Raw genomic sequence first — 22,428 nt, 5'->3', positions numbered from 1 at the left:
CAAGAGTTCAAGTGGTTCTATGACTTTCGTATTCACAATTGCTGAATGACTTTTCCTGCTTTGCTTCCTTATTTCGCAGGCTGCACAAAGATGTTCTTTATCAAACATCAAGAGAGAAAACTCTCGCACATGATCACCAAGAACAAACTTGTTGATGTCTTTAGTCTTCCTATCTTTTATGTTGCCGATTAGCAAGAAAGTAGTTGTTCATTTTAAGTATAAAATTAGACAAAATTGCAAAAATGGTCCCTGTGGTATGCATTTTTTTGGGGTTTTGGTCCAAACCACGAGTTTTTTGGATTGGTGGTCCTTTTGAGCTAGTTTGCTTGTAATTTTGGTCCCTCAGAAAACTTAAAAGACTAAAATGCCCTTTCTGATATATTTTATATATTTTTTCTATTTAATTTAAAGAAAAAAGAAAATAAATAACTAATTTGGGCCCACTTATCTCTCTCTCTCTCTCTCCCCCTCTCTCTTTTTCACCCAAACACCCCCTTTTGATGTTGTTGCTTCCCCTCTATGGGTGTGCCACTGGAACAGAAAGAAAAAGCATGAGGGAGTTGTCGGAGCAACCTTCCTTACCACATTAGATGACGGGATCGCCTCCTCATCAACTCCATTGCAAATCGCCACCATAAGACAAATTGCCACCACCTCTGCAGCTCCCTTCCTCCCTCATTTTCTTTCCTGTTGATTAATCACCCCAAACACCCTACGATCACTTCGAGCGCTACCCCACATCCACAGCCGACAACAAAAAAGGAATGTAGCAGGGAAGAGCACCGGAGCAGCCTTATTGCCACCACCATCTTCACCCCTCACCACTACCGTTGCCCTGTTCCAGCCATCACCTTCGATTGTTCAACTAACCCATGAAGGCGAAGAACCCCCCTCATTCATCTTTTGTGTTACAGGACAAAAACAACCCCTCTCACCATTAATGGCGGCGGAAGCAATCGCCGTGTCTGCTACTCTTGAGTGTGTGTCATCTACAACACAGGAAGGAAAAGAGGATTGATCGGGAATCAAACCAATAGCAACTGTCGGTGGTCCTGAGGAGTTTAATCAAGCAATAAGGGTGAAAATCAAGACTTATTGTGGTTGTGTTTGGTCTGTAAGTCAAACGAAAGGGAATGAGTCTTCGATTCCCATCTGATCGGAGACGAAAAGGGACCACAAACAACATCTTCTTTCTTTCTTCTTTTCCTGATTCACTATGAAACACGAAGAAGGAGTCGATTTTTCCAGTGGTTCAAGCCTTCAATCGGGGTTGTAGGGGTTGAGAAGGGTAGCAACAGCCGGAGAGGGTGCTTGTGGTGGTGTTTCTCGGCAGATGGCGAAAGGGAAGGGGATATGGAAGTGGCGGCAGTGGGGAATCAGGGAAACATCATCGATGATTCTAGTTCTTTGACAGGGGAAGGAGACGAACGGGATGACAGTCGTTGAGAAAGATGTGAAGGGGTATCGGAACAGTACAACATCAATTTCGGGCTTGTTTAACAGCGGGTGTTGGGGCTGCTACTACCGGCGAAGAATCACCGGTCCATTCCTTCTTTTTCATTGGTTCTACTATGAGAGTGGGTGTTTTGGGTGATGGATCATCAGAGAGAGAGAGAGAGAGAGAGAGAGAGAGAGAGAGAGAGAGAGAGAGAGAGAGAGAGAGAGAGGCCCGGTTTTATATTTAATAATAATAATAGTTTTAAAAAGTGAAAGAAAATGAAAATTAAATTCATTAAGGGTATAATAGTCTTTTTAATTTGGACAGGGACCAAAACTACATGTAAACTTGCTCAAAAGGACCACCAATCCAAAAAACTCGTGGTTTGGACCAAAACCCCAAAAAAATGTATACCATAGGGACCATTTTTGCAATTTTGTCATAAAATTATAAAAATTCATAATATGGTTACCAAAATGGCATGATTATATTTACTTGAAAACAAAAGAACTTTCTTTCTTACAATATCATCACTTCTTCCTGAAACTATTGATGCTCCACAAAATAAGACAAAAAGACAGTTAAAATCTTACTCACCAATGGATTAATCTTCTTTGATTCACCATCGAGCTTATTCATAATAGCTCGCATACAAGAAAGGTTAACTGACTACCAGAACTCCAGTAAAATCCTAAGAAGATATAACATGGATTATTAGAAATGAATAAAGGGAAGCAAAGTTGTATACTTGCAGATATAATGATATTCACCTATAAGAGAACCCAATCTAAACGTAATTTAGGTAGTTAACTCCTCTCATTTAGCTTTAGAAACAAACTAAAATCATCTCCTTTAGCTTCAAAACAAAACAATAAACAAAAGCCAGTGTCAAAATGATGAGTTATTTTCCCTATTAACCTGTTCATTAAGAATATCATAGAGAATTAAGGCTCAATGATAATCGATAAATAAAAAGAAAAAAAAGCTACACGGTGTCTGTTTTCTTTCTCATTCTCTTTCTCTGAATCTTGACTAGTGATGAAACTCTCTCTTTTCTAAGCTTCCAATTCCAATGATGGTGATAAAGCTAAGTTCTATATGTTCTATTTCTCTCTCATTTTTTAGATCTTGATTAGTGATGAAAGCCACCTTTTTCTCAGCTTCTAATACCAACGATGGTAATCAAGGGCATCGACTCAATGAATGGATGATGAACATGATATGCTATACTAAAGAACTCGTGAACAAAATCAAAGTGCAACCAGAGAGAAATCGATGTCAAAGGAAAAAGAAGTGAAAAAATAAAATTGCTTTGTAGGGGTAGAAAGAGGAAAAAAAGACCTGATGGAAAGAACCACCGTCTACGGCGGTGTAATGTGAAGGAAGACGGAGCTTCCGTGAAAATTATGAGGTTAGCGGTGGAGTTCTGTGGCAATTAGGGTGTCGCTAGAAAGGAAGAGAATATATGACTGTAAAAGAAAAAGAATATTCATTTAAATAATCGAGAAATTAAGGAAATTGGAGAACGACATATCGAAACTGGAAATGTCTAATGAGAGAAGTGTCTGTCCTCCTATGGGTAAAATGGTAGGGAAAACGTGGCAAAAATAGAAGACAGATCAGTGTCCAGCATTTCAGCCAAATCCAAAGTTTGGGCCCAGGAATTTTGTGGAGACAAAATTTGGTTTAAAAGTTTATGGACTCGAAACCAATGCAGAATATATATAAGTTTAATATGACAGCCCAAAAACTTAAAAAAAAAAATAATAAATAAGGTGACATTGCAGAACTCTCCATCAACAAAAATTCAACGTTAAATCCTTCAGATATGGTATGTATTTTCACATGTGATGGTTGATGTGGTGGATTTTTCGACGTGTGAACACTACCCTCAAAGGGCGTAGGTGTGGTGTGGCGTGGATCCGACTACAAACGATCATGAAGAATTTGATTGGTTAATGTCATTTGACAATTTGGAAATATTTGTCAATAAGCCTTACAAAAATACACAAAACTTTTGGTTCCTTATAAAGAATAATAAAACATGCACAACTGAATTTTCACATATAAATTCAATTATATATAATCACGTTGCATTTTTATTTTCAAGACAATTATAAAGTAAAAATATCGATAAATTGACTTGATATTTGGATACAAACTTTATATTGAAATATTGGTGCATAACAAGTGTTTATCTACATTCACTTGAAATAACAATGACACAAAAAGCTTGATCAATGATGTGTGATTTTTATATAAATAATTTAATTGCTAAAGTTTTACACTTATAAAATTGAATTTATCGCAACCGAAATAACACACACTAGGCAGTGAACCTAATCGTGTAATATTATAGTTGTGGTAAGAACATGTGTCAAACACAAGAGGAACTATGGTGAATTAATTTTAGAATGTTTGATTATATGTTACACATAACACATAAGAAATAAGAAGAGATTTATTAAATACTTTAAATACCACTTAACATCAAATATCCAATTAATGGCTAACTATTGATACAACAAATATTTATTCATTATTCACTTATTCCTAATATGACTAGTGTCATGGTCACGACTACTAATCCTTTGATTTCAACACAATTATTAATTCATTGATCAGGTAAACAAACAATCATGCAAATCACTATTTAGTTCGTATTAAGCAAGATTTGGTTTTATTTAACCCTAATGGTCATAGGGGTTAAATCATACAGAGAATGGTCATTCTACTCATGCACACACATTAAAGGTCATCATTTTATTTCATAACCCTAGGTTTTGGTTAAAACTCTAATCATAATCACCAATGGTCATTGGATAACTATGATTCAAAATAACAAAACTAGATGCTTATCTAAACTCTATTAATTCAACAATAAGGAACAAAGTAACAATCTTTAACACATATGGATCTTCAATAAAACTTGACAAAATAAATTAAATAATAATAAACAATCAAAATAGCAATTAAACCATAACTCAAAGATCCATTCAATTATAAACGACAAAGTCAAATGTTTTAATACCCAAATCATAAAGTAAACACATAATGGAATCACAATGGAATGCTAAACATGATCACGATAACAAACCACATGATCTGTGACATGAATCTACTCTTTAATCCTTCAGATCTTTGCTCCTGTCAGCTTAACGGTCTTCCGGGTGCCATCTAGACCCTCAAAACAGCTTCTCTGAGGTTTCTTGTCGACCAAGGATCAATAAAAGTCGTAAATCCCCTCTCAAAATCGTATAGATGCTTGAAATATATAGATTCCCGAAAATCTGATCACCACGACGTGGTAATGTTACTAGTAATGAGATATAGGCAAAACATTGACGAGGGGTCAAGATATCCAACAACATCCCTTTTGCATCTTTTTAGCTCATTTCTCCTCCTTTTGCATTCCAGCTCCCATTATAACTATAGTTGTACATTTCAAATCATGCTAAGTATTTTTTAGTTCTAAATAACATAAAAACATAGTATAAAATAATAACAAAACGTCATAAATATATGCATAAAATAGATGTTATCAAACTACTCCACACCAGCCTTTTGCTTGCCCTCAAACAAAACTGATTTTATTATTATCATATCAAGACTCTTGCTATCAACATCACACAAGACAATCCATTTTGAGCTTCTCCATTACTCCAAAACGCAATGCATGTTTTTGTATCTAAATTTTCCTAAGAACCTCCCCAATCGTAAATACTCACAATCTTCATAAATACTTGTCCACTTCTTTTGAGCAACGCTCGTTTTATGCATCCATCCGAATCCATCCCCAAAAAACTTTCTTAACCTCAAGTTATTTTTGGTTAAACCCCCAAGCATACATATGGAAAAATAACTTAGAAAATAAAAAATAAAATAAATAACTTAGCACATTTCGCCTTATTCTTGAGTCTTTGATAATATGAAGCTTTTCTTCATAATATTTCTTGATCTCTATAGCTTTGTAGACTCTTTCAAACTTTGTAACTTTTTTTTTGTTTTCAACTTTTTTTCTTTTTTTTCTTTACACCTTTTTTCCTTTTTTTCTTTTTCTTTTCTCACTTTTTTTCCACTCAAAAACTAAAAATCCTAAAAAAACATATGCTTAAGTAAGGGAACATATCTTCAATCCTTATTGGTTAGAGATATTAGTCTAAACATATTGTGACCCTCAAACTAAGCAATGTCGTGTTTTTATTCCATGATTTCACTAGGATAGGGAAGCCACAAATACAATATAACATATATTGGCACAAATAAAAATTAAAACTTGCATCGGATCGTTCCACACAATGCTAGTAACCTAAATCTCAACACAACAATTTTTTCACTAGATTCAGTTTTAGATTATTGTTTTTTTTTTTTACTAGATTCAATTTTAGATTATTGTTTCAAATCTTTCTAATAATTTTTAAATCCTAGTCGTTTTTCAAAATTTTAATTTATCAGTAAGCTTGTATTCCTATATTCGACCCCTACCCCACACTTATTTGATGCAATGTCCCCATTGCATGCTAAAACAATTAAAGAACATAAAATTAAAAAGAGAGAATTGGAACAGACTTCCCTGGGATAATAGTAGCGAGATCGAATGAGGCTGCTAAAAGCTGCTCCAAAAATTGTTGGAAGACTAGAAATTGGAATGTTGCTTCTAAATGTTCTGGAAGAATTGGACATCTCGTATAATGGTTAGAAACAATACTTCTTATGGGCTCTTCTCGCATGAATGCAAATGTGTTGAATCAAGATAAACCAAAGAACCATCTTCAAAAAGTGTGATGATCCTTATCCACGACGTGTGAAAGCGACACCACATAATGGTGTCGAGTGAGGAGTCGTAATGATTGTGAAAAATAAGAACGCCACGACGTGGTCTAATGGTTCCACATTGTGGTGACTTTCAGAATGTCTTTAAGAGGCAAAATAATGCATCTTTTCATCTTAAGGTCTTAGGACCATTCCTGAACTCTTCATTCTATCGACTTCTTTCAAAACTCTTCTCTTCATCAAGTAGGGAACCCACACTTATTCAAAAATATGAGAAGTCGATTGCATATTTGCATTTAGATAGCAAAAGAAAGTCAATTTTTTTTTTAAATGCTAAAGATTTACCCTGAAAGGAAAGCATCATTTTATGCACACAAATATAAGTACAATGGGAATATGGTAGATACAACACCAGTGTTTTCATAAGTGTTGGCCATTTAAGTATTAGACATATCACATAAAATAACAAGGTATTTTACTATTTTCTTTTTACTTAATGCATAAAAAACGATTTAAAAGAAAAGAGTTCAATGAAATTAGAAGTATAGTGCTATAATTGTCTCATAATTTTTTTAGTGGATACTTCTTGATCAACTTTCACGAAACGTCTACAAAGAAAAAAATAAAGAATGAAAGTAAATATACAGTGTGCAAGGGGATAGTTTAAATTCACTTAATACTTGATTATATAAGAAAAATTAAGATGTCTACGTTTCGTACTGTCAGCTAAATTTCTTGAAAACATATCCAACACGACTAATCATAGTTAATACGGGTCGACCAAAAGTTAACACGTTATACATATGTATGTTCTCGACTTCTTGTTGATATTTACTTGTTTAATGATATAAAGAAAAAAGGAATAATAATGTAATGTACCCTTTAAAGAATATTAATAAACAAGAAATTTACTATAAAGACATACATATACATTATTGATGATGATGATAGTAAGTTTGGTACTACTTAATTATACACTATAAAGTGAAAGATTAGAAGGTTGGTTCTCACATTGATGACAAAAAAAGGGCACTTCACAAATTCTACTTTATCAATCTTCTGCACATTACCAATCATGGAACATAAGTATAGGAAATGATATATACATGATTTATTAACAAAATGAAATGAGTGTACACCTTATATAGGTTGAACCACTACGTGTGCGAAATAATTGCATCAGCGCACATTCAGTGCTAATAAAAACCAAAAACCGTATTGACAACATACACCATTTTTTCCCCGATGATGAAAGAGATCTTCCCATCATATATGCTATACCTAGAACCTCATTGTCCAATATCATTTATTTGACAAAGATCATGAGATAAGGTTGGTAATATATTTTCATTTAAAGTGACTGTTCATTTTCTTACATACTACTCATGTAATTTCAAAAACTACATTGATATTAAACATAAATCAAACAAGGATTTATAAAAATACCAAACCAATGAACAGTTGGCTATAAAAATACCAAACCAATGAACAGTTGGCTATAAATTAAAATGAATCTTAAATAAAAATGAATCACCACCGATGAACTTAAATTCACACCAAATGAAACCATGAGTTTATATTAAGTTAATAACTCAAACAGTTATGTTTTCTTTTTCATAGTTTACAAACTTATCTCCTAATCTCCTAATTATAATTATACTACTTCTCTTTTTAAATGAACTTTATTCTACGAAATTTTATTTTCATGATTATTTTTTGAAAAGTTACATTTTTATTCATGAGATACGATTATAAAATAAAACCCATGTGTTTGTTGCCGGTTAGTAGATAGTATTTAGAAGTATATCTTCAAAAATCAAATGATTTAAGAACTATGAAAATTATTTTTATAATAAAACTTATTCAAACGAACCAAAAAAAAAATTAAACAAAGTACATTGATAAAATGCGATGTAAAAAAGGGCAATAATTAGACCAATGGGTTTGGATTAATGGATTTATTCTCATGAATAAATTGGTAAGAGATCAAGTTTGTTGTATAAATTAGAAAACTATTCGGCAAACAACTAAATTTGGTTGCATAAATTGGTAAAAAAAGAAAAGTACTTTGTGGCATAAATTGTAAAAGTATGCAACTTAGTTGCATAAATAAATCATTAGACCTTATAAATTTGCATATACCATCCTCTATAAGAATTCTAGTAATGCCAAAATTAAATTAAATTTTTTTTTGTCTAGATGGTTTTGCAAGATTCGCTAATTCATCAGAACAAATCTTGAACAGAGTCTTTATGATGTTGTATTCATCTATTTTTACAATAGTAGATGGCATTTATCATTTATTAATGTAAACTTTAAATTGCATATAAAGAAGAAACATAAATGACAATAATACTAACCATGTAAAGAGAAAAGGTAGATTAAGTTTATTGAGGAGATTAAGGATAATATTGTTATTTGTGGCATCATCAAGCTTAGAACCATGAAATTGACCATTGGTTAAGATAAGGGCAAATCGTAAAAAGTCACTATATTTCCAAAAATGTTTGAATTTGACACCGAGTTTTTTTTTTCGCAATTATGTCAATATATTTATAATTTTGTTGCAATATCAACTTAATGACTGGTTCTACCTGTTGTTCTTCCGGTCACCATTTTTTCCGAATGACAATAAAATCACTGTGTTTACCAAAATTGTGATTTTGACACTGTTTTTTTTCTCAATTGTGTTATTGTATTTACAATTTTTTTGCAATATCAACCAAATGACCGGTTATCATCAATCTAGTACGTTACCAAATAAATGACATAACAATATTATGATGTGGAAGTCACATCAAACTATCAATCCAACATAGTGTGCATGAAAGAAAAGTCAGTCTAACTCATAGCCGCGACGAGGACCTTTATAGGGAGCAACGTGTTGAGGCAAAAACCTCCATATAAAAGGAGGGTCCCCCCTCCTCATTTCTTTCCACCAATTCTTCCAACTCTCTCTCTCTCTCTCTCTCTCTCTCTCTCCCTCCCTCTATCTATCTATCTATCTATATAAGGATTTCGGAAGGATAACTCAAGAAAGGAAGTAAACATCAATGCTCTTCTCATGACTATTTAAACCTCATCAAATCAAGTAAGTTCCACTTACTCTTATCTAACCTACTAAGTTATTTCAAAACTTGCGACCATGGGTCATGCTTACATTTCTTTCATGCATGCAATGATGGACATGTGGAGCAGGTGCATTTAATAAAACGAAAAATTGTTGGATGTGACTTTTCTTTCACCTGAATATTCTTGAAACACCTAAGTTGGTTTGATAAGAGTAAGTGTAACTTACTCGATTTGATGAGGTACAAATAGTTGTGAGCAGAACTTTGATGTTTACTTCATTTCCTTAGTTATCTTTCCTAAATCTCCAGGGCTTCGCTAACTAGATTACAATATGAGAAATCGAATCACGCTGGACTGAAATCTCGAGAGGGGGGGGGGGGGGAGAGAGAGAGGGAGAGAGAGAGAGAGAGAGAGTTGGAAGAATTGGTGGAAAGAAATGAGGAGGTATTGTTTTACGAACTTATTGAACTTGGAATGATGCTCTTCTATGAACTTTGTGTTATGAACCTATGCTATGAACTTTTGATATGAACTTTGTGATATAAACTCTATGTTATGAACTTTTTATGTTAAGTCCCCGAGAACCGAACTACAACCTATTAACTCCTATTCGAGCCGACAGTCATATGCATAATGCTATTTGGGGTAGACGCCCCCCACTCGCTGAGAACCATGAGTGCATATTTTCGTAAACTAACATCTTGGGAAGCATGGACATGATGAAATGGGGCAAGAACGGTCGTCAGGTTTGGTTGCGAATGGAGTGCTTTGGCATTCAACACTCATTTTAAGTTGGAACCTTTGTTGAACAAATCTATATTTTCTTACTGAAATGATGTACCTTTATAAACCTGTGAACTCACCAACTAATTTATAGTTGACACTCATTTTTGCATGCTTTTCAGGAAACGGTTAGTGAGCCAGTTTAAGATGCTACAATGATTTATGTTTATTGCTCTTGTTATGTACTAGACTATGTAGTACGGAACTAAAATGTATTATTGTTTCGAATTTGATGTAAACATAAGTTGCTCAATGATTAAGGTTGGTAATCCTATTTACCTTGTGTTATGAGACCTTAGCCTATCACCCTTTGTGTTTCCGCTTTAACTGGGTGTGACAGTTCCTTTCTTGATTTTTACGATTATGATGTTTATCCTTTAACTGAACTATAAGACTATTTGAGTACACAATCTCTTACACTTCCTTTTATTTAATGTTTGAACAAATTTGCAGCTCATTCTACTATTTATGATGAAAATCAGCTTCACTTGATGAGACATTTGATATGTTTCATAATTATCCAGGACTTTATGCAAGTCAAGGTTAATTATTCCAGTATGATGTCAAATACATCAATATCATCATAATAATACTTCCATTAATTTATTATTTATCAATACCGTTCGTCTATAATCAATTCATTATTTATTCCAAAACATCAGCACATTATATATTATTAATGTCACTTGAAGTATAACATACTCAAGTGAAAGTGGAAAAATAAATAGTTTTGTGTAACACCCTAAATCTGGTATGTATTGAAACCCTCAAGAAATTACACTTTTTCATAATTGGTCCTTTGAGTACGTTGGGTGTACTTAAGTGTACGCTTAGCGTATTATGCATAGTTGGTTGCGGAGGAGCTGGACATACGTTGGGCGTACGTGCCAGGGGTCCAAAACCCTAATTTTCGGACATAAGTCCTATTTAAGCGACCTTAAGCCCCTTGGACTTAACCCTAGAGAGCATCTACATCCTTAGAACGCCCTTACACTCCAAAGAAACTTGTGAGACTATTTTGAGCTTTAAAAAGTGCATTTGTGGCCCTTTTAGTGTTCATTCCAAGAAGAAGAGGTGGTTAAGCAAGCTTGGAACGAGTTGGTGCTTCAAGATCCTGCATCATAGTCATCTTGCAAAGCTTCTGGAGGTAAAAAGCTTGGATCTTTCATCTTAAATCTCTAGATTTAGCTAGGTTTTTCTACCTTGTCCCTTTTGGTTGATTTTGGACCTCCATTTGTGAGTTAAGCAACTCCAGAAGGTGGGAATGACAGATCTGAGGTACCTTGGTCCTTTAGTATCATAAAAATGGAGTCTTGATGGGAGTTTTGGCCTCACACATGCTTTAAAAGACCTTGGAAAGGTCTTAATGGAGGTGTTGGGTGTATATGAGGCACGCAAAGGCATAAAGTTGCCAACTTTATGCCTTAGGACATCTTAATAGAATTAGATCTGGCTTTTGGACGTAAAGGAAACGAGTATTAAGAACTTAATGGAGAAAGTGCTTAAATTGGTTGTACGTTGGGTGTAACCCAGTGTACGTCGTGCGTAGTCCCAATCCATATACACTGCGCGTACCAGGATGGTACACCGAGCGTACGCATCACAGATGGGTCAAATCTATTTTGGGCCTTTGAGCTATTTGGGCCTCATTTGATTATTGGGCATGACATATTTTGGGAATTATGAGTCATATCATTTGTTATGGGCAATTGATATATTAATTGGTCTTTATTGGCGATGAGGCCCATTAAGGATTTTGGACTTGGACTTTGGGACCATTAGCAAGAGATGGATAACTGGGGCTTATAGAAGGGTTGGGAGTTTGGGTTTCCCTTGGTTAATTAAAGTCCTAACATTATCTAATATTATTATTCAACACGGGAGGTTACAGATTGTTAGGAGAGCATCTTTTGTATTTAGCAGACAGAGGTGAGTCTCATCACCATACCAATGGGCCGAAGGCACTAAGGTCGGCCCATTAATTATTATGTATATCCTATTTGGATTATTTGATATGAAATGTGCTAGTTGTTTCTATGTATAGTGTATGGAAGACTTTGGGGGGTTCTCGAGGCACGTAGGTATAAGACCGTGGAGGGTTTCTACAGCATCCTAGGTCAAAGACCTCGGGGGTTCCCGAGGCACTTAGGTGTAAGACCTTGGAGGGTTTCCTTGGCATCCTAGGTCAAAGACCTCGGGGGGTTCCGAGGCATTGGGCTAAGACCATGTGTTGGTTCCCATGGCACCCGGAGTAAGACCCTAGAGGGTTTCCAGGGCTTCCTTATGTGTTGTTATGCATGGCTTATGTGTTCTGTATAACTAATTAGCTAGTATGATATGTTGTACGTGTTTGTTTGTAGGTGTACTCTGGGGAACTCACTAAGCTTTCAAGCTTACCATTTGTGGATTTGTTTCAGATACATCTGAGCCCAAGGGCAAGGGCAAGGCGTGATGGCGCGTTGTGCACTCTATCTCTTTTTTTCACTAATACATTTTGGGACACTCTAATGATTTAAACAAAGTTGTAATGAATGTGTATTTGAAAACAATTATGTTGGAATTTCATGGTTTATGCAAGTGTGTTTATTAACTAAAAATGAAAAAAATCTTTGTAAAATTTGGGTCGTTACATTCTGTCATATAGATATTAAAAGTTTTGGTCAATTCAGACTTCTTCAACTTGGTGAGATAAGAAGAGCAATTCCTCTTTCAGTGTCCAATTTCTTAGACAAAAGAAACAACACTAATCAATTGTTCCTTTCTTGATTTTAAGGATGATGATGTATATCCCTTAACTGAACTATATGTCTATTTGAGTACACAATCTCTTAGACTTCCTTTTATTAAATGTTTAAACAAATTTGAAGCTCATTCTACTATTCATAATGAAAATCTGCTTCACTTAATGAGACATCTGATATGTTTCTAATTATCCAAGACTTTATGCAAGTCAAGGTTAATTACTCAAGTATGATGTCAAACACATCAATATCATCACAATAATACTTCCATCAAAACATCATGATCAGACTAAGTAGTTTGTAAAGGTTGTTTAGGTATGGGATCTTTAAGTACATAAAATTTCTATTTATCCTTAAGAAAGAACCTCAAGGTATAATACCAATTATAGAAATTATAACCATCAATTGTTATTGTTACTTAAAAGCAAACAAGAGAGAGAGAGAGAGAGAGAGAGAGAGAGAGAGAGAGAACGAGAGTGAGAGAGAGAGAGAGTGAGAGAGAGAGAGAGAGTGAGTGAGATTTTGCAAGGCGTAAGAGTATTAAAAGTTATTAACAGAATTTAAGAATTTTTCATTTAGTATTTTCAATATTAAGTCTTTTAAAATTAATATCTTTTATTGTTTCTTAAAACATTAATTTATTAAAGTCCAGGATCCAAGTAACGAAACAAGTAAATAGTTATGTGACCTTTCTCCCATCCACTTAATCAAACTCAGTAGGTAGCAATTACCAATTGTATAAGATATGTAATTCCTAGATAATGGTATCCAAAACAACTATTGCTTATCTTGACATGTTTGATCCCATCTATGCCCTGGACCTCTCATTCTTAGATGACCTTTATAACACAAGATTCCAATCAAGTCTTTCTATTTGAAACAACTTGTAGTATTGCAACTAACTAGTGACAAGGTGACCCTTTAGTCACAAGAAACTATAAAACTACCCCGAACATCAGAAGACAATCCTAATGGTTAGGTGGCCCATCTCCCACTAAGAGTATACAAATGATACCGAGTGTTCTTCAAAGGACAACAATGACTTGTATTTTTAAGAAAATGTTTTTTATGTATGTGTTTTACAAATATAGTTATTAAAAAGAATGGCCTCATTAATATTGCATGCATCCAACAATTCATATACCGTTTTGTAAAAATCATATCATTTTTATATGGTTATTAAGGTACCAAACAAAACTTTATTTTATTTATCATTATACGTGATCAATTATAAACTAAAATCCGATATTATAAAGTTAAGTAGTAGAGCGATTTTAAGAATCGGTAATAAGCCTTTAATAAAATTTCATTTTGTTCTTAAGACTTAGAGTTTTGGATGAGTTCTAAAATTAGTATTTTAAATTTACTTTTAACACTCAAAATCTTAATATTTTTTGAATTTTGTAGAATAAACTCAAGTCATTTTATAAACTCAACTTTATACATCTTATAATAAAAGTCACATTTTGATAAACCAAAACTTGGGTAATGATACTTATGTTTTAAATCTCATTTGACATGTATAAAACATAATATCAACATGTTGCGTCATTTTCAAAACACTAATATCATATATTAAGTTTTGATGCAAAAAATAATCACTTATTTTATTATTTGTCGTTATAACTTTATAAACCAATTTTAGTCTTTTTTAATAAAAACTCTTTATTTATTATAAAGACATGGAGTTTATATAATGTTTAAACACCTTTTAAACCATTTTAAATATTTTAAATTTGGATATTTATAAATTTTACAATAAAACTATTTTCAACAAAAAATTGATTTTTAACCGGTAACGGGTAACCAGTAAAAAAGTTTTTGTTAATATCCATTAATAAAAATCTTATGGTATCTTTTAAATATTTTTTACTCAAACTCCAAGTGATATTATTTTATGATAAAATGTTATTTAACTTGTAAAAACAATTTTCATACATCAAACATAACGTACAAGAATCATAAAATAAACATCACATGTATGCATTAAAATGTGTATAAACCAAACCATGTCTATTAATAATTTATGTGAGCTGTCATAAGAATTATTAATTCTACCCTAAAAGACTTAAGCGACACTTCAAAAGGTCTTCACGCTCCCACTTGCCAAAACAACTCTTGCTTGCTAAAGAACTCCAAGTCTTCATGTTGTACAGGTTGCAACACTTCAACCATTAAGACTATAATTAAGCCCAAAACCAAGAGTTGAAGCTCATGGTTGGCATTATGATCTCAAATTGTTAAGTCATCTTCAAAATGGTCATTTCTTCATTTTGTTACACTTAAAAATAAACACAACTAGTCTAACTAATTTATTACATAAAATATACAAATAAAAAAATATTTATCTATTACATCTTATGAATAAATAAATATCGACCAAACACAATACAAATGCCCAAATGGTTTGTTTATACAAAACAACATATCAAATATAACAAAAAACAACTCTTTGTTTTCTCTAAGGAAACTTTTATATAACCAAAATGAATGAAAAATGGTTATATATAAAAATAAACAATTTTAACCAAGAAGTTGTCAAAGAAGACAAATATGAATATTTCATAACCAAAAGAAAAACATGATTGTTTTCCAAAAACTAAAGATTATCAAAATAATAATAATAATAATAATAATAATAATAATAATAATAATAATAATAATAATATAAAATCATTCTAACATATAAACAATGGCTCTAATACCACTGATAGATTTTGATAGAAATATAAGTATGTTTTTCATAAAAATCGGTTAACGGAAGCGTTAAAAATAACAAGTTTATTTTAAGTTTATAACAAAACCAAATCATCTAGGATCCATTTATATATGTTAGAATGATATTAAAACAACCGTAGAGTGTTTTAGAGTGACAACCTTTCGAGCCTATGAACCCTCTTGATTTTGGGGTATTAATGAAGATAGAAAAAATCAAAGAGTATGATTTTCTCTACAAGTATCCACCATCAAGATTAAGGCACATGGAATGCTAGTTCCTTCTTGTATTCTAGAGTGTCTTAAGCCTGTACATACTTAACTCAAATAAGCATTGAAGGTGACAACTCAAGAGGGATTCTAATCACCAAACTAGCTTCAAAAAAGAGAGAAGTGAAGATTAGAAGAGTGGTTTCGGCCACTATGAAGAAGAGAGAAAATCTAGCAAAAAGACTAGCAAAAAACTAATGCAAGACACTCTCTTATATAATCTCATGCAAGACATTGCTTTACATTATACTAATATATGGTATTGGTAGCCTTTTTGAAGCATGGGGGACATAAAAAGAAGGTTGAGTTTATAAGGAACAACATTTCTTTGATAATCCATGTTTTGTGTTAAGTTTGTTTATGGGATTACATGTTTGCATTGTGTATAAGGGTAATTGGTTCAGCTCAAGTCAAGGGGTGTGTGGAGAGTCTACCTACTAGTTCTTGCCTGGTTAAGGCTTGCGGATTCGATACATTGTCTAAACACTTGATGAAGTTTATCCAAGTTTCTGAGGTTTAAACTATATTCTCGATGGAGTAGCCATGTGTTTGATGATTGTGCATTTGTGGTAAATATAAGGCCTTGGTTGCCCATAGTCACCGTATGACGATGCCAATCTGTGTTTTAATTGTGGCATGGGTAGGAAGATGTGGGACGACTGTCATATATCTTCATCAATTCGTTGTTTGGATCATATATATATATATATATATATATATATATATATATATATATATATATATATATATATATATATATATTGTATCCTTTAGATAATAAGTATCAGGTTCTAGTCAAGAATTAGGATCAGAAGATCTAAGAAGACTCGTGTGTCCTAGGAAGGAAGTTAGTAACAAGGCAATAGTTAGACCATTACTATCTCATGAAGTGAAATGGATGGATGTTAGAAAACTTAGGCTGGACCCTATTTATTCATCGGCGTTGCTTGTCAACAGGATGGGCTTGTCAGTTTATGAACGTTAGAACGAATGATAGCAAGAACTATGTTGTATAAAGAGCTCATTATATAATGTATAGATGGTGTGATGACATAACTCGAACAAGTAATTAGGCGACGTATGTAGGTTGAACCCGTCAGATTTTAGATCGTTTATTACATCGATGCCATGTGTTGAGTTGTCTACGGGTAAGGTGGACAATAATTCATATGTTTTACCATGATAGACCCTTCTGGGGATGTGGTTAAGGTTTGGATGATCATGATAGACCCTTCGGGGGAAGTGAGCAATCCTCAGTATGCATGTGACTGAGATAGACCCTTCGGAAGAATCTGTTTTCTGGTTAAGAACTGATATATTTAAGGAATATATTGCGTTAGTGGATATTAACAAGATGGAAATTATGGTTGTATGTAAGAATTTACTTTTCGATCGATTATCAATATGCGATATAGGTTCTAGAAAATTTCGAACCGTGAGGTCTACGATAGAGCCCCTTTATGATCATTTGGGATAGGTATGCGCCTGATCGGGTATAAGAGTTCAAATACGTTAAGAGATTAATTTTTCACTCATTACGATGTTTAGGGGATCAGTGACATCATGGTAACGTGTAAGGAAATCAATTGAGCATTATGAGACATTTTTGGGCATGGCTTCACACTTGGGAAGGTGTTGAGTTGGTTGTTCGTAATGTATTCGGATAGTTATTTCTTCGTAGTTGAGGAAATTATCATTGAAGGCGATTGGTTGATATGTGTATGGAGGTAGGACATCTGTCTTTGGATATGACTTCTAAGGTTTCAAACCAATGGATTTACTTTCTTGTGAAGTTTATTGTTTGAGTAAATTCTATGGTTACGGTGTTAGGATTTTCGGTAAGGGTGACTCCACGAGGTGACTAAATGGATCGTTAGTAGTGGAAAGGGATAATTAGTGTGAGTCATGTTTGTTCGGTGGATGTGTAGAAGGGTAATCTCATATGAGTTTCGAGTGTCCTCAAACGCTTTTGGGATTCACCGATTCAGTAATTTGATTTTGGAAAAGCGTGAAGAATCGACCTTAGAATTGTTTTCTTTATTATAGCTAAGGTGGATTTTAGGAATGAAATCTAGTTAAGTGGGGGAGAATTGTAATAGACAATTCAGGCATGAAGTTATGTGTAGCAAGTTCAAGTTGTAAGGCTTGGGAATTATGAGTTTTTCGTTGCCATGAAGCGGTGAAGTGGTCTACCACAGCGCGGTAGGCAACTTGCGAAGACGCGACGTCGTTATGGGCTCAAAACCCTAAGTCTCGGATATTTAGCTCTATTTAAAGAATGTTGAGGATATAGTTTCCGCCAACCCCTACCTTCATTTACTTCATAGAAGATATCCCAAACCTAAGTGTCTTTCTCTCTCTCTCTCTCTCTCTCTCTCTCTCTTTCTCTCTCTCTCTCTCACTCTATTTCTCTAATGTCCTAATCCTCATTTTGTGCTTTTGGCGCTTCAAGATGAAGTAGTGGTGTATTGTGAGTCTTTAAGCCTTCAAGCAAACCAACTCCAACATTCCAAGCATCTCAAGGACTTATGTAAGCATCTTAGAACTACTATTTACAGTTTATTCTATGAATATCTAGAAAATGAACAAGTCTCTTCATGTTGTGTAAAGTTGAGAGAGTAGTTATGATCAAGTTTGCAACTTTATCACTCTTTGAGGTCTTAAGAGTGATATATGCTCCAGCTCTAGATTTCTATTTTGTTTTGGTGCATTTCTTGGGGTTTTGACCCCACTTCTCACAATTTTGACCTAGGTTGGTAAAGGACATTCATGTCCACAATGTCATGAGTTTTATGAACCTTTAGGATGCTAGCAATCCTTTTGGAAAGCATTAGGTTTTCTCTTAACTAATTAATTGTTTAATGAAAGTATTAAGCAACCAGAACCACCACGGTGTGATCATGAGCTGACTACATCGCGGTGGTCATATGAGCCGTGTCTTTTTGTAGGTTCGAGCCATAGAGTGATCAAGGGCATGCTACGACGCGATGAGTCATTGATCTTGACGATTGGCCATTGACTTTTTGACCAGTTTAACTTTTGGTTAATTGTTGGTGGAAGTGTATCTCTAGATTTTGAGTAATGGTAAAGTGGTCCTTTGCCTAGGATAAGGGTTAAGATAAGAAAGTGTTATTCGGTGGAGAAAATTAAGTAATGTGACTTAATTTCTAAATTAGAGATTACTTTTGGTGTAGGGCTCGAGGTAGTATCAGTGCCACCTAGTTTTTTATGTGGATTACCTTATCAGTCATTCAGGTGAGTTCTAGAGAACTTACTTACTATGTAGATTATGTGTTGTATGTGAGCCAAGTTAGAGATAGACCTCTCGGAGGGTATCTAATGGAATTAGGATGATGATAGACCTATCAAAGGGAAATGGTCAAGGCCATGTCAACTAGAGATAGATCTCTCGAAGAGAATCTAGTGAACTATGGCCAGTTATGTTAGCATGATATAATAGCTTTACGTGTTTAGTTATATATGTACAATTATAAGTGTTTAATTATATGTTATGTGTAAGTTTTAGAATGTATATAATTTATATAGTGATTAAGTGTTGTGATTACTAATAGGGTATATGGCTCGAGACCATGCACACACACTCACTAACCGAACCATACATATGTAATGAACCATGCATGTGTACCAAACCATACATATGTACCGGACCATACATATATATCGTTCCACAAAGATAACAACTAAAGTACATGATTTTTTTGTAATAGTACCAAAGAGCATTGGAACTCACAATAATACAAATTGTAGTGTAATTGACGTTTGATAGATCCTTTGACTATCAACAAATGACTTTTAAACGACTATAAAGTACATATTAATGTACCTTCAAGTGTCATATCAATAATGTGATAGGACCTTGGACCTGTTGGGTAGAGGAGTGGTTGTTACTCTTGCATATTTGCTATAAATAAATGACCAAAACCATTTCACAAGGTACACTTTCATCTTGCTACTTAGTAAATATTATTTATGGTACATTACCAATAATCACCTCTGACTAATCACCTCTGACTTTATCATCAGAGCTTTGGCCTAAGATCACCTCCCAGTCATCGAGTTACAAATTGTTTGTTTCTCTAGGTTTATTCACTTTAAAGGATTCACTCGCTACCACAGTCCTTGGAAGACGGACCCGAAGGCGCATCAAGTGGAGCCATCTATGGGACTGTATGGCAAATGGCCAACGAAGACGATCTAGTTGTCGATGCTAGTCTGATCATGAGAATGCAAACGTGGGAGGACCAAAAGGAACATCGCAAATTACGACAGTGGTAAAAAGAAAATATCATACGCCAAGAAGCAAGTGGGAAAGAGGAGAGAGTCGGAAAGAATTAAATGCAAAAGAAATGGAGATTGAAGAGTTCAAAGCTTTTGAAGAAACGACAGACTCAAATAGATGAACAGAATCCCCAAAAACAGAAACAATGGTACCTAGCCTCCATCCATACTAGCCAAATGAAAAGTTCAGATGAAGAAGAGGTGAAAGCCAAGAAGCATGAGAAAAAATTTAGTAGGAAGGAAGTGAGCCCCGACTCTTCACGCTCCCAGAAAATGAAAAGGAACCCCTGCAAGAGTTGAGAGACATCGCCGGAAGTGGTGAATGTGAAACAGTATAATCAAACTTTCAAGAACCTGAACTTTTGCTTGCCTTTTACAGATGACATCAACAAAACACCCATAACAAAAGGACTAAAAGATCTGAGGGTGTTACTATACGAACGAACGGAAGATCCTGACGAACATGTTTCAAACTTTTAGTGGGCCATCAAGATGATTCCAGTGGACCCAAAGCTATGGAGTCTATACTTCATAGGAACTCACGACGGATATGCCCGATACTAGTTAGCAAGCCTGCCACCCCGAGGCATAGGAAGCTTCTATATCAAAATTCTGCAACAACTTTATTCATCAAAGGAGTTGTCAACAACACCCACACGCGATATTTTCTTGTCGACAACACAAAGGCGAGTATAACAAAGCATACTTTAACCGATTCAATGAAATTAGAAGAAAGATACAAACGATGGATGACCCCATGATCATAACAACCTTTACATATGGCTTCTTCCAAGGAGAGCTATTCTGCAAGTTGGTGGGGAGAGAATGGGTTAATGCAAAATAAATGATACACAAAATTAGCCGATTCTTAAGACAAGAATTGGAAAGTGTGGAAAAAGTGAGAACAGATGGAAAGGAAATGGTCGGAGGAAGGCGAAAGGAGCAATCCAGACCATACAATGCACCATCGGCAAGAGGTAATTAATCCTCAGTTCAGCGAGAGCCAGAGTTTCCTCCATAGGGGTAGACGCAGGCAGCATGATAGTTTCCAACCATAACCATATCGACAAGATTGTTGGGTTTTTAATCTTGATAGGTTGTTATTTTAGTAGTGTTTTACTATTTAGTTTATCTAGTGAATTAAATAAATGTTAGTAAGTTGAAAGTGTCAATGAAGGACCGGGTATTAGGGAGTATTAGAAGCATGATTGCTGCTGGAAAGGTGGGCACGTGAGTTTCACTATTTCCTGCTAGAGTTTAGCATGTATAGCTATAAACAGTCTCATATCTATTGAATAAAGTGTGCAGTTTTTCTGAGTCAAGAACACTTCTTTTCTCTATATATTTCTCATATACTAAACAGAGAGTATTTTCTTTAGTTTGTGAGTGAGAAGAGTGGGACCTGATCTAACAAAGATATATATGAAGCGTATACTCCAAGGAGTCGAAACAAAGGAAAAAATAACGATAGAAGTAGAAAATACCATCGATATCCAAATCGGTATTTCGATTTCCACAAAAAATTGGGCTACGCAACAGAAGACTGTGAAAACCTGAAAAAGAAGAAACATAAAAAAATCGATTCCTTAAGAAAGGAGAACATACTCCAACGAAAAGACGAAAACCGAGTATATGATCTTGAGATCGCAATGATACAAGGAGGATAGGCTGGCATTAAGCCAATTAAGAAAAGAAAAATGATTAATATCAAATTTAATCATCATGACCAATACACTTCGATCACCAAGGAACTGAGCCTTTGTTAATTAAAGGGATAGTGGGAAGAACATTAGTGCGAAGGATTTATGTACAAAATGGAAGTTCAGTCAACATCATCCAGAATTATATCTGACGTCCTACTTCGGTAGTACTGGGAATTGTTGGACACTCTATACGGCTAGTCAGAAAGATATCATTACCTTTCATGCTGGAGGATTACATAGGAAACAAGCAGAAGACCATCATGACGAAATTCCTAGTAATAAAAGCACATTCCCCTTTCAACATGTTGCTGGGAAGAACGAACCTATGAAAAAGAAGTACCATATACGGTTCATGGTTTACTTAAATTTCCCTCCAATGAGGGTATTATAATAGTCCAAAGCATAAAGTTGAACCCACCTAAACGTAGTCATGTTATACAACCCGATGTAATCGAACCAACCATGGAAGAAAGATGCTCGTCGGTAAGTACGGAGGAAGTAATTATCAATGAAAAACATGAAAATCATAAAGTCATGATCAATGTTGACTTATATGGATCCTTGTGAATGGTTTTAATAACATTGCTAAAGAAGTATATTGATACATTCACATGGAAGCCTAAAGATATGGTGG

Source organism: Lactuca serriola, chromosome 5 (genome assembly GCF_051521515.1).
Source record: "Lactuca serriola cultivar US96UC23 chromosome 5, Lser_US96UC23_V15, whole genome shotgun sequence".
In the NCBI taxonomy this organism is placed as follows: Eukaryota; Viridiplantae; Streptophyta; class Magnoliopsida; order Asterales; family Asteraceae; genus Lactuca; species Lactuca serriola.
Note: the sequence above shows the minus strand (reverse complement) of the source record.